Genomic DNA, 12,144 nt, shown 5'->3' with positions numbered 1-12,144 from the left:
TCCCTTGCCCTGACCATCATAGATGCAGTCTTTTCCACTTAGGTCAATTTGCAGGCCAGGACAATTTTGCTAGTCAAAAGCTAATGAATAACAATTTGAGGTTATAATTAGGTTGAAAAGTTCTGCACAATGAGCTGTTATCTGTTGATAATTTCCTGTTCCTGACAAGGAGGGGGATAAATGACCAGTATTCTAAATCTCTGAATCCAAATTCCACCTTCCATTAGCATAACTTGTGAAAGTTCTGTTTAACAGCACTGAAGGGGAGAAAGGGCAGAGCATTAATCCTTCCTTCACTCTCTGATAGGACAACAGGATATTAGCAATATTGTTCATTTACAAGATTACTTATTTCTATTATTTAAGTAACTCAGAATTATAAAGTGTGCCTGAGTTCTGCAGATGTATATAAAAGTTTTGCAAGAGGCAGGAATAACTTCAGTATAACCATATCACTACTTCACCGCTTTGCTGAACATAAAGCTTATTTCAAATTAGTCTGAGCTCCCTGAGAATCAATCGGAGACTGTATAAACATTCTAAACATACACTGTGCATGCCACTTCAAATTAACCACTAACACTTTGCCATATTTCTATTAATTATTTCCAGGAAATAGACCGTGTAGCACCAAAGTCATGATTTGAGTGTTTTATTATTCCCTCCCTTTTAAAAAGCACACACTTTCATTTTCTACTTTTTACCTAACAAATTACAGCATTAGAAAAGAAAGGAAGAAAGGAAGAAAGGAAGAAAGGAAGAAAGGAAGAAAGGAAGAAAGGAAGAAAGGAAGAAAGGAAGAAAGGAAGAAAGGAAGAAAGGAAGAAAAAGAAAGAAAGAAAGGAAGAAAGGAAGAAAGGAAGAAAGGAAGAAAGGAAGAAAGGAAGAAAGGAAGAAAGGAAGAAAAAGAAAGAAAGAAAGAAAGAAAGAAAGAAAGAAAGAAAGAAAGAAAGAAAGAAAGAAAGAAAGAAAGAAAGAAAGAAAGAAAGAAAGAAAGAAAGAAAGAAAGAAAGAAAGAAAGAAAGAAAGAAAGAAAGAAAGAAAGAAAGAAAGAAAGAAAGAAAGAAAGAAAGAAAGAAAGAAGAGAAAGAAAGAAAGAAAGAAAGAAAGAAAGAAAGAAAGAAAGAAAGAAAGAAAGAAAGAAAGAAAGAAAGAAAGAAAAGAAAGAAAGAAAGAAAGAAAGAAAGAAAGAGAGAAAAGAAAGAAATCTGATTACGGAAGAAGAAGATTTTAACACTTGGGTGCCTGTTCATGAAAAATGGTATGGAAGAGTTATGGTGGAACATTTTCCTAGTTCCTAACTGCAAAAACAAGAATTGGAACTTTCTGGACATCTTTGAGTAAAAAAGGTAGATAAATTACCACGGGATGCAAACTAACAACAACTGATTTGTCTACATCACTCTGTCGGCTTTGCTAATAAGGATAGAAGCTACATTAACATTTCTGTCACTTTTTCTTCACTCTAGCTACTACTGGTTGGTGCTTTGACTTAGCTGACTTTGGCTGCATTCCTCTTTTTTGGCTGAATAACAACAGGCTGTTCTAACTGCTTTCTCTCTCTTTCCCTTGTATGGTGGAGAAGGAGCTATTTGGTTTTCCCTGTAGAGAGGGGTGTGGGAAGAGTTCAAGGGGATCCTTTGTTGTTTCTGAATTGTAAATATATTATGTACGTATTCATTGCATTTTCTATTTCTAGATTTTGCTTGTTTTGTAAGTATAGCTTCATTCTGCTTTCAGACCACCTGAGCTAGTCTGGTGATTTATCCTGGGGGGTTATTCTCCAAATTTGCTGGGGAGGAGTCTCAACCCATCATGGCAAATGATATTTTTTACGCTTCATCAGACAATGAAATGGCAGGCCAAAAGCTTTCTACAGTTACCCAGCTGCTTTCCTTCTTCTACAATACCACAGGCCACACTGGGTGCCCTATCAGGTCTGAAGACTTCTTTCCATGTAAAAGTAAATCTAGGCTGAATCTTCTCAATGTAACCTTTATAAATTACTCTATATGATATTTCTTTTCTTCAGAAAGATTTCCTGAAAGAAGATTCAAATGGGCAAAGTCAGTCTGTTGAGGCTTACAGTCTTAATTCTGCCTAAAGACAGAGAAGATCACCTCTAATTACCCACAAGTTTTAATCATATTTTAGCTTTTAAATTGCAAGTCAATAGATATTAACATGTATTATTTTGCCAGGCAAAATTCTTGTGTTCATATAATTCAAATTAAAACTGGATCCCAAAACCCTGATTAACCTCAAGCATGCTAGGTATCTTGCTCAAAAGGTGAGGAAAAGGAATATCATAGAAGCAAGCAATATATACTCATTTATATACCAACAACAACAAAAAATCAAACTATTGTATAAAGGCATGCAATGGTGGTACATATTTATGGTACAAATGAAAAAAAAAAAGGATCAAATGGCATCTCACCCTCTTGTCTGGACAAGAGGAAACCAAAGGAGTTACTTACTTTGGCTTTGTTTTGTATGTATGTTTGATAGATACTCCTAATGTACAGCAAGCCTTTTGATACTGTCTCACATAACATCACTTAGGAAGTGTAGGTTAGATGAGTCGTCAATGAGGTAGATTGAGAATTGGCTGAATACCAGATCTTAGAATGTTGTGATCATCAATGAAGAGTCTGGCTGGAGACCTGTATCTAGTAGTGTTCCCCAGGTGCCAGTACTGGGTCCAGACCTGTTCAATGTCTTCACCAATGACCTGCATGAAGGGACAGAACGTATTCTCCAAAAATGTCTTCATGATAGAAAAATAGAAGGAGTAGCTGGCACACCAAGGGGCTGTGAGAGAGACGTGGACAAGCTGAAGAGCTGGGGGGAAGGGAAACCTAATGAAGTTCAGCAAAGGCAAGTGCAGAATCCTACACTGGGGAGAGGAATAAACCCATGCACGAGTACAGGTTAGGGATTGACCTGATGAGAAGTAGATTTGCGGAGATGGACAGGGTGATCTCCAGAGATTCTTTCCAACCTCTACCATTCTATGCCTCAGAAGCAATGCAAGTGGCTTTTATATTGCTTGTCGAATAAATTTCTGGACCTCCAAGGAAATTTCTGCAATTCTAGCAACAGTAAACATTTCATATCAATGCTTACAGAAAGATCAATAAAAAGATCAATACATAACCCTCAAAAGGTATGGAAAGGAAAATTAATGGAAATTTTGCTGTAACTACTCTGGGATGTCAGCTTTTTGAAATTTAATGTTTTCTTTTTCACATCTGATCAGTGAAAATTTGGTATTTGAGAAGACTTACCTGTGTGATACAGTAATGTTGACTCTAGATATATGTAGAATTCAAATCTTACAAACAAGTCACCAATCCATTCTACTGACTTTTAAAAGTATAATTTTAGAAATGTCAAGAATCAGCTTACTATTCCCTTTTTTCTTTCACATACATTAATATCTCACCCCACATCTATATGCTTCTTCCATTCCTAAATATAATCTGTTAAAGAAATGCCATTTCAAATCCACAATTCAATTGTGCAGAAAGAAATTAATTTCACAGTGTCAGAATTTGGCAACATTTTTACTCTGTTTTTAATGACAGAAGGATAGAATACCCAGGGGAATATAGTGATGAAGAGTTGACAACAGCATCCTGTTCAGTCTTCATCAGAAAATACAGTATATCTGGTAGGGGGGTACACTTCCATGGAAACCACTGGAAGCAGAATCTGTAGTTAGCCTTCACAACAGTAATTGTTCAGCATCCTTTGGGATTTTTTGGTTGGTTAATCGGTTGGTTGTGGGGTTTTTTGGGTTTGGGGTGTTGTGATGGTTTACAATGGGACAGATGCTCTATTGCCCCAAGAGGAACAAAAGAATGAATAGAATAGAATAGAATAGAATAGAATAGAATAGAATAGAATAGAATAGAATAGAATAGAATAGAATAGATGATACTCACGCAAATGGATTGAGTAGTGATGGAAAGTTTAAATGGAAAAAAGCAATTGATACTGTACAAAACTGCAAAGCATAGTGTTAAGGATATCCCAAAGCATACAGAGTTCCCTTACACCACATCCATAAGTCCCAGGCTTCCCTTCTCCCCACCTGAGGGTGCACCCAAAACCGCCAGGGCTCTTCCTTCCCCCCTCCAATGCTAGGCTGGTCCTAGGCTGGCCAAGCCTGAGATTGCCGCCCCCCCCCCCTTCTTATCCTGGTATTAGGCCTGAACAGGCAAAGGAGGCTTGAAATACTCCCCACTATTACAGATAAGAGAGCATCTCCCTCAGAAACAGGGAGGGAAAAAAGAGAAAGGGAAAGACTTTGCAACAGGTTTATATGGGTGCAGGATTTACGGGTACAAATACATTGCTTCCTGTGTCCACCTACTGGGTGGTCACTGGGGGTGGTCACTGGAGATGTAACTATGTGACAGGCTAGGAGGCACCCAGCCTAAACTGCTACATTGGGGATTTTTTGTTTGGTTGGATTTTATTTTGTTGGTAGTGATTTGAGTTTTGGTTTGGTTTGGTGTTTTGATTTTTTTTGTGTGTGCGTTTAGCTTGGTTTTGCATGGGGGTTGTTGGTCTTTAAAGGTTTTTGGTGGTGGCTTTTTTTGTTGTTTGGGTTTTTTTTTAAATGAGCAAGCAGAACACACACATTTAAATGACTAACTTTTGAAAAGTAGATGTTGATGTTCTTCAGTGTTAATTGATTCTTAATTATCAGAATACTACGGAAAAGAAAAATGAAGTTTCAGTAGTGTTCATTGCTTTACACTACACATCATCCCATAAAACACTGAAGACATCTGTGGAGTAGAGCCCTTAATTCATTTGTACTTAAATAACAAAAATTACCCTGTAAGGTACGAATGTATTTTATTTTTACTGAAAAGCAATCGAATATGACTATATATGTTATAGTAAGTTTATTTTCAGCAATGAGAACAATTTGTTCAAGATGCCTCTCCCTCACACTAACTGCCTTAATATTTCTGTATACTTTTCTTTGAGGTCTTTTAAATCTTTGATACTAGCAAGAACCTTTTTTTTTTCTTTTCTTTTTTTTTTTTTTTTCCCCAGAGATAGACAGTATCACAGAATCACAGAATGTTAGGGGCTAGAAGGAACCTCGAAAGATCATCGAGTCCAACCCTCCTTCCAAAGAAGGAACACAGGAACTCATCCAGGTGGGTCTTGACTATCTCTAGAGAGGGAGACTCCACAACACCCCTGGGCAGCCTGTTCCAGTGTTCTGTCACCCTCACAGTGAAATAATTCTTCCTCCTGTTTCCACAGAACTTCCTATGCCTCAGCTTCCATCCATTGTCCCTTATCCTGTCATTGGACATCACCTAGAAGAGCCTGGCTCCATCCTGTTGGCACCCACCTTTCATGTAGTTGTAAGACTGAATGAGGTCACCCCTTAGTCTTCTCCAAGCTGAAGAGTCCCAGGTCCTACAGTCTCTCCTAATAAGGAAGAGGTTCCACTCCCTTAATCATTTTTGTGGCTCTGTGCTGGACTCTTTCAAGCAGTTACCTGTACTTCCTGGGCCCAAAACTGGACGCACCACTGGATGTGGTACTTGGGGATATGATTTATGGGTGAACATTGTAGGGTTATTGGTTGGACTTGGTGATCCTGAAGGTCTTTTCCAATCTGAATGTTTCTGTGATTCTGTGATTCTGTGAACCTGCACAGAGGGACCTTGACAGGCTGGAGAGGTGGGCACAGGCCAACCTCATGAAGTTCAATAAGAGCAAGTGCAGGGTCCTGCATCTGGGTCGAGGCAATCCCAGGCACAAATACAGGCTGGGCAGTGACTGGCTGGAAAGTAGCCCTGAAGAGAGAGACTTGGGGGTGCTGGTGGACAAAAAGCTCAACATGAGCTCTCAGTGTGCACTTGCAGCCCGCAAAGCCAATCAGATCCTGGGCTGCATCAGGAGAAGTGTGGCTAGCAGGTCGAGGGAGGTGATCCTCCCCCTCTACTCAGCCCTGGTGAGACCCCACCAGGAGTACTGTGTCCAGTTCTGGAACCCCTATTACAAGAGGGATGTGGAGGTGCTGGAACGTGTCCAGAGAAGGGCCACAAGGATGATCAGAGGGCTGGAGCACCTCTCCTATGAGGACAGACTGAAGGAGTTGGGGCTGTTCAGTCTGAAGAAGAGAAGGCTCCAAGGAGACCTAATTGTGGCCTTCCAGTATCTGAAGGGGGCCTACAGGAAGGCTGGGGAAGGACTTCTCAGGATATCAGGTAGTGATAGGACTAGGGGGAATGGAATGAAGCTGGAGGTGGGGAGATTCAGGCTGGATGTGAGGAGGAGGTTCTTCACCATGAGAGTGGTGAAGCCCTGGAATGGGTTGTCCAGGGAGGTGGTTGAGGCCCCGTCCCTGGGGGTGTTTAAGAGCAGGCTGGATGAGGCTCTGGGCAGCCTGATCTAGTGTGGGGTGTCCCTGCCCATGGCAGGGGGGTTGGAACTAGATGATCCTTGTGGTCCCTTCCAACCCTGTATGAAACTATGAAACTATGAAACTATGAAACTATGAATTACATATGGTTATCTTTTTCAATATAATACTTTCTCAAGATAGAAACTGTATAAAAGTATGTTCTCTATATAAAAATATATTCCATGTAAATAGTGTTACAATATAAAAACATTGACTCAGCTTACAAGTTTGCTTCAAGTCAGATGCTTTTCATTTTAAGCCATTGCTTTTTTAAAATTCTACATGCTATACAAACAAATCAAAACCAACCTGAAATGCAGTAACTCTGGTGTCTTGTGACTGAGGCCATCCACGTGAAGAGACATAATTATAGTGAATACCTGCCTCCTGAGCAGAATAATCAATGGAGGAAAGGCAATGTGGCATTGCAACTTGTTGCAACTCTCAAGTTTAAAGACACATGGAAGCTTTTCTTCATTGTTTATTTTGGATTTTAAATTATGGTAGACTCATTCTAAAAAGAAAAAAAAGGAAATAATAAACTCATGGGTTTTGTTGGTTTTTTTAATGTTGTTTTTGCCTTTTTTGTTTGTTAGTTTAATGTTTTTAATATATGAAGTGGAAAAAAGCCCAGAAAGTAAAGAAGAGGGGAAAAAATAAATTTAGTATGAAAAATAATAATTCAAGAAAACCCATGTTTCAGATACTTTAGACAAACTGCCATTTTCTGAGGGGCTCTTCAACAAATAGTTTCTCAAATAGTTATAACTTAGTGGAATTAAGTATTTTCAAAGCTGAATTTAGTATTTTATATATATATAATAAAATAATAATAATGAAAGTAAAAACTATGGTAGAGATATCTATATATGTTGTATCAAACTTGATTGTTAATTCTGTGCACATCACAAAAAATATTTGATTTAGAAAGCATGACTGCAGATTATATTGGTATGAATAAAAGGTAAAATATCTAACAAAGAATTAATTTAACATACCTTTTACTCTAAGGTTACTTCTGCTGTCAAAGTCAATAATTTCATTCATTTTGTATAACAATTGAAAGAACAGTTAATCTACAGTATAATATGTATGCATATGGTTATTTTTTTTTTATGATGCACAATATATGTCATCATACTTAATCTAGGAATGGTACTGAGAATACTTTATTCTGTTGCACTTTTTTTCCCAGTAATAAGAACAAACGCAGCAATGACTATCACTTTTTGTCGTGTAACTCATTAGTGCTTCAAGTTGTACTTTTTCCTTTAATCTTTCTGGAAGCTGTTGATTTTTTAATTACCTTGGTATGAAACTTTCAGATTTGTGGAAGTTCAATGTCAATCTGATTCCAGTTAAATTATTGTACATAATACATGTCTGAGATGTACAGACAGCTGTATTATTAAATGAGACTTTGAGAAATTTCATTACAAAGAACATAAAGTTTCCATAGTATAAATTAAAATTCTCAGCAGATCAAACACATCACATCAACAGAAAATCCTGTATTAAATGATTGTTTATAAGAAGCCTTTTAACTCTATCTCTGCAACAAGAAATCATACAAGGCTGAATGGCTGTAGTGACATATTGCAGACTAAGTGCAGACAATTTATTTGCTGCAACCCTGCATTCCTGTAATGTTTCTCTGTGTGCACTTTAGAGTAAAGTGGAAACACAAACAGGAAAATGACTTGCTTTGTGATAAATGAGTGTGTCTGAAAACATGAGATAGTGAGAACAGCCAAAGTAAGTGACTCAGGCCTGTTGAGCACATGAAAGAAAATGAGAAAAAATTTCCTTATAATGCCAACTTAATCAGAGCATTAGTCCAAATAGCCACAGAAGTCAGTGGTCAAAATTAATCATAGAAGCACAGAATCATTTCAGTTGCAAAAGACTTTTAAGATCATCGAGCCCAACCATTATCCGACTTTACCACATCTGGCGTTAAACCATATTCCTTAGCACCACATCTATGCATGTTTTAAACACCTCCAGGGACAGCGACTAAACCACCTCTCTCTCGAGCCTATTCCAGTGTTTAAAACCTTTTCAATCAAGAAGTTTCTTCTAATAGCCAATCTAAATCTCCCCTGGTGCAACTTGAGGCCATTCCCTCTTGTCCTACTCCTTATTACTAGGTAGAAGAGACCAAAACCCACATGGATACAGCCTCCTTTCAGGTAATTGTAGAGAGCACTAAGGTCTCCCCTCAGCCTTCTGTTCTCCAGACTAAACAACCCGAGGTCCCTCAGCCACTCCTCAGAAGATGCCTTCTCCAGAGCCTTCACCAGCTCCATTGCCCTTCTCTAGAACTGCCACAGGGCCTCTATGTCTTTCTTGTAGCGAGAGGCATAAAACTGAACACAATATTCAAGGTGTGGCCTCGTAAGTACTGAGTTAGTGGAGACAATCATTACCCTGGTCACACTATTCCTGATGGAGATGGGGATGCTGTTGGCCTACTTGGCTACCTGGATGCACTTCTAGTTTATATTTACCCAGGTGTTGACTCCAACTGGATTTAACACAATTCACTTCTCTTTGGGCCTGGACAGAAAGTGTCCACCCACCCAACCCATGAGCAGACAGTTTCTCTAGGAGGATGCTGTGAGACACAGCGTAAAATGATTTACTAAACTGCAGGTAAACAAGATCTCCCACATTTTTCTTATCCATTAACAGGTCACCTTGTCATAGAAGGAGATCCCATGCTGGCTGGGACTGATCACTTGGTTGCCCAGCATGTACTGCATAGTGGCACCCAGAGTGATCTGCTCCATGACCCTCCCAGGCACCAAAGTCAGACTGACAAGTCTGTAGCTTCCTGGATCCACCTTCTGGAAAGATATCCTTGGTATGACAGAAATTATTTGAAGGAAGGCGCTGTAAATTTAGTAAGCTTTAAATAAAAATGTAGTCTCCATTATTGTATATCTGATCCAGTAGAGATCTTGAATATCATCACTTCCTACTACATTAGTACTAAACTCTACTGTCATAAAGCTCTTTCTGTTCCCTCATTTTAGCTGTGCTGCAAAGTCAGATTTAATAAAAGGGGGTTAACAGAAGCAATAAAGATTATCACTGTAGTGGTGGATCTTGTAAAGCACAATAGGAAGTCTAAACTGCCTTATACTCTTTATTGTTTAGGGGTTTTAATATATAATCTTTCCATCCTTTTCTTTCTACAAGTATTTATCTACATGGGTGATTGTTTGCTTCTTGATACAGAAATCACATATATCCACTTCTCGGTAACTGAGACCACTTACTCTTAAAAGAGAAGTATTATCCACAATTCTTCTCCCTCTTTGTGTCAAAAATATTGATAGGTAGACCATGGTCTTACCTATGTGTTTTCATAACCAGGAATATCTGAGAAAATTTAAATAAACTATGGAGCAGATAGGTGACAAGAGCCTGAGAAGTCAATTGAGAGACCTTTGCTCTGTGATTAATTTTTCCCAATTATTGTATTGAAAAATAACTAAATGAACCTCAATGTATTTAAGGAAATTGATATATGTGGCAGGTTGTAATGGGTTGGGGCAAACCCCCTCCCCACCACGTGCAGAAATAACGGCTCAGACAAACGGATTGTAAAAGTGATGGAAAGTTTAGAAAACCAGTGAGTGCGTGCAGAGAATTAGAAACACAGTGACAAGAAGAAACCCAAAAACAGACCCAGAGAGATCCCATCCCCACCTGAGGGTGCACCCAAAACCCCCAGGGCTCCTCCTTCCTGCCCCCCCCCCCCCCCCCCCGCCACTGCTAGGCTAGTCTCAGCTGGCCAGATCTGAGACTGCCCATCCCCCCGTGGCCTTGGGCCTAACCAGGCCCATGGCCAGGAGATCTCTCCCCCAGTTACCAGGTGGCTGAGAGGAAGGAAAGAGGAAGTGCCAGACCCCACCGTGAAACTTATAGTGGTGCAAGGGATCATAGTAGGAAATAACCTAATTTCCTGTGTCCACCCACTGGGCTGGACTTCTGGACACAGGAAACACCCCTGTAGCAGAGGGCACCCAGCCCAAACTACGACACAGGTTCTTTATGCTAGCCAGTTGGAGGCTGCCTGAAACTTTTTTATTAACAACATGCCTTTCTCAAGCAGAAGTTGTCATCCTCAGTGCTTACATCCATGAAGGAAAGAAAGATGCAGTGATATGATTTCTTCAACTCGTTATAAATAGACATGAACCAGGGCCAATATCTCCCCGGAACTGCTATTCAGATGATTATGCCATGGGATAGATACATGAAGAGATATTACAAGTCTTTTTGGGGAAATCTAAATCAAAAGGGTAGTAGTGATCCATCAGGCAGACCAGATCTGAAACTGCATATAGCAGAGGCAGCCAATATTCTTTCTGCAAGATACCAGGTCTAGCCTGGTGTCCTGTGTACTGCCCTACCTCTAGAGGCAAACTGATGTACAATGGTGAAATAAGGTTATTCTTTGACTATGGAAGCCAATCACTGTCTCCATCTGAAGGTTGGGAAGGAGATGTGGATCACCGTCATAGGAGACTCCCTACTGAGGGGAACAGAGGGCCCAATATGCAGACCAGACCAATTTCATAGAGTGGTCAGCTGCCTCCCTGGTGCCCAAGTAAAAGGCGTTGTAGATAGAATTCCCAACCTCGTGAGTCCTTCAGACTACTACCCACTGCTGGTCTTTCAGGTGGGCAGTGACGATGTAACAATGAGAGGCTCACAATCTATTAAAAAAGACTTCAGAACCTTAGGGCAAATGCTAAAGGGATCAGGGGCTCAAGTCGTGTTCTCTACCATCCCTCTAACGTCAGCAATGGATGAGGACATACTGAGGAAGGGCCGACAGATCAATTCATGGCTCAGGGGCTGGTGCCATCGACAGGGCTTTGGGTTCCACAATCATGGATTGGTTTTCAAGGCACCTGAGCTGAAAACAACTCATGGGACACACTTGTCCCAGAGGGGGATAAGAATCCTGGGGCAGGAATTGGCAGGGCTCATTGATAGGGCTTTAAACTAGATTTGAAGGGGGAAGGGGTTAATAGTCTCCTGCTGGCTGGTGACAAACAGAGGGGCAGCTCACCAGCAGTAGAGAGAAGGAGAGCTGGTAAGGGCTCTCAGCTTGCTGCCCTGAGGCAAGCCATGAATGATCCACCAGGACATTCTGTGGAAACCGAGGGGATTTGGCACAAGAGGAGGACAGGGCCAGCCCAGCTGAAGTGCTTCTATGCGAATGCGCGCAGCTTGGGCAACAAACAGGATGAGTTAAGGGCCACTGTACTGCTGGGATGCCACGACATAGTGGCTGTTACTGAAACTTGGTGGGATGAATCCCATGACTGGGATGTAGGGATAGATGGGTATAAACTCTTTAGGAAGGACAGGCAGGGAAGGAGAGGAGGAGGTGTTGCCCTCTATGTCAATAGCCAGTTGGAATCAGTGGAGCTCCACCTGGGGAGGGATGATGAGCTAGTTGAGAGCATATGGGTTAAAATTAAAGTCAGGACAGGGGAAGGAGATATTACTGTGGGGGTCTCCTACAGGCCACCTGACCAGCAGATCCAAGCAGATGAGGCCCTCCATAGGCAAATAGAAGCGGCTTCCAGGTCACAAGCCCTGGTCCTCATGGGTGATTTCAACCACCTGGACATCTGCTGGAGGGACAACACAGCAAGGCACCAGCAATCCAGGAT

General features: G+C 40.7%; 1 long non-coding RNA gene across 1 annotated transcript; it reads left to right on the top strand.

Moving 5' to 3' along the window:
• Nucleotides 1-1,207: 1,207 nt before the first annotated feature.
• On the top strand, nt 1,208-5,375 carry LOC137457697 (uncharacterized). Its single transcript, XR_010991387.1, has 3 exons — nt 1,208-1,349; nt 5,077-5,183; nt 5,293-5,375. It is a non-coding gene; the product is annotated as an uncharacterized lncRNA (long non-coding RNA).
• The last annotated feature ends 6,769 nt before the right edge of the window (nt 5,376-12,144 follow it).

The sequence above is a fragment of the Melanerpes formicivorus genome, unplaced genomic scaffold (assembly GCF_026170545.1).
Source record: "Melanerpes formicivorus ecotype bairdi unplaced genomic scaffold, bMelFor1.0.p_v2 SCAF_189, whole genome shotgun sequence".
NCBI lineage: Eukaryota > Metazoa > Chordata > Aves > Piciformes > Picidae > Melanerpes > Melanerpes formicivorus.
Note: the sequence above shows the minus strand (reverse complement) of the source record. Positions and strands in the feature narration are given on the sequence as shown.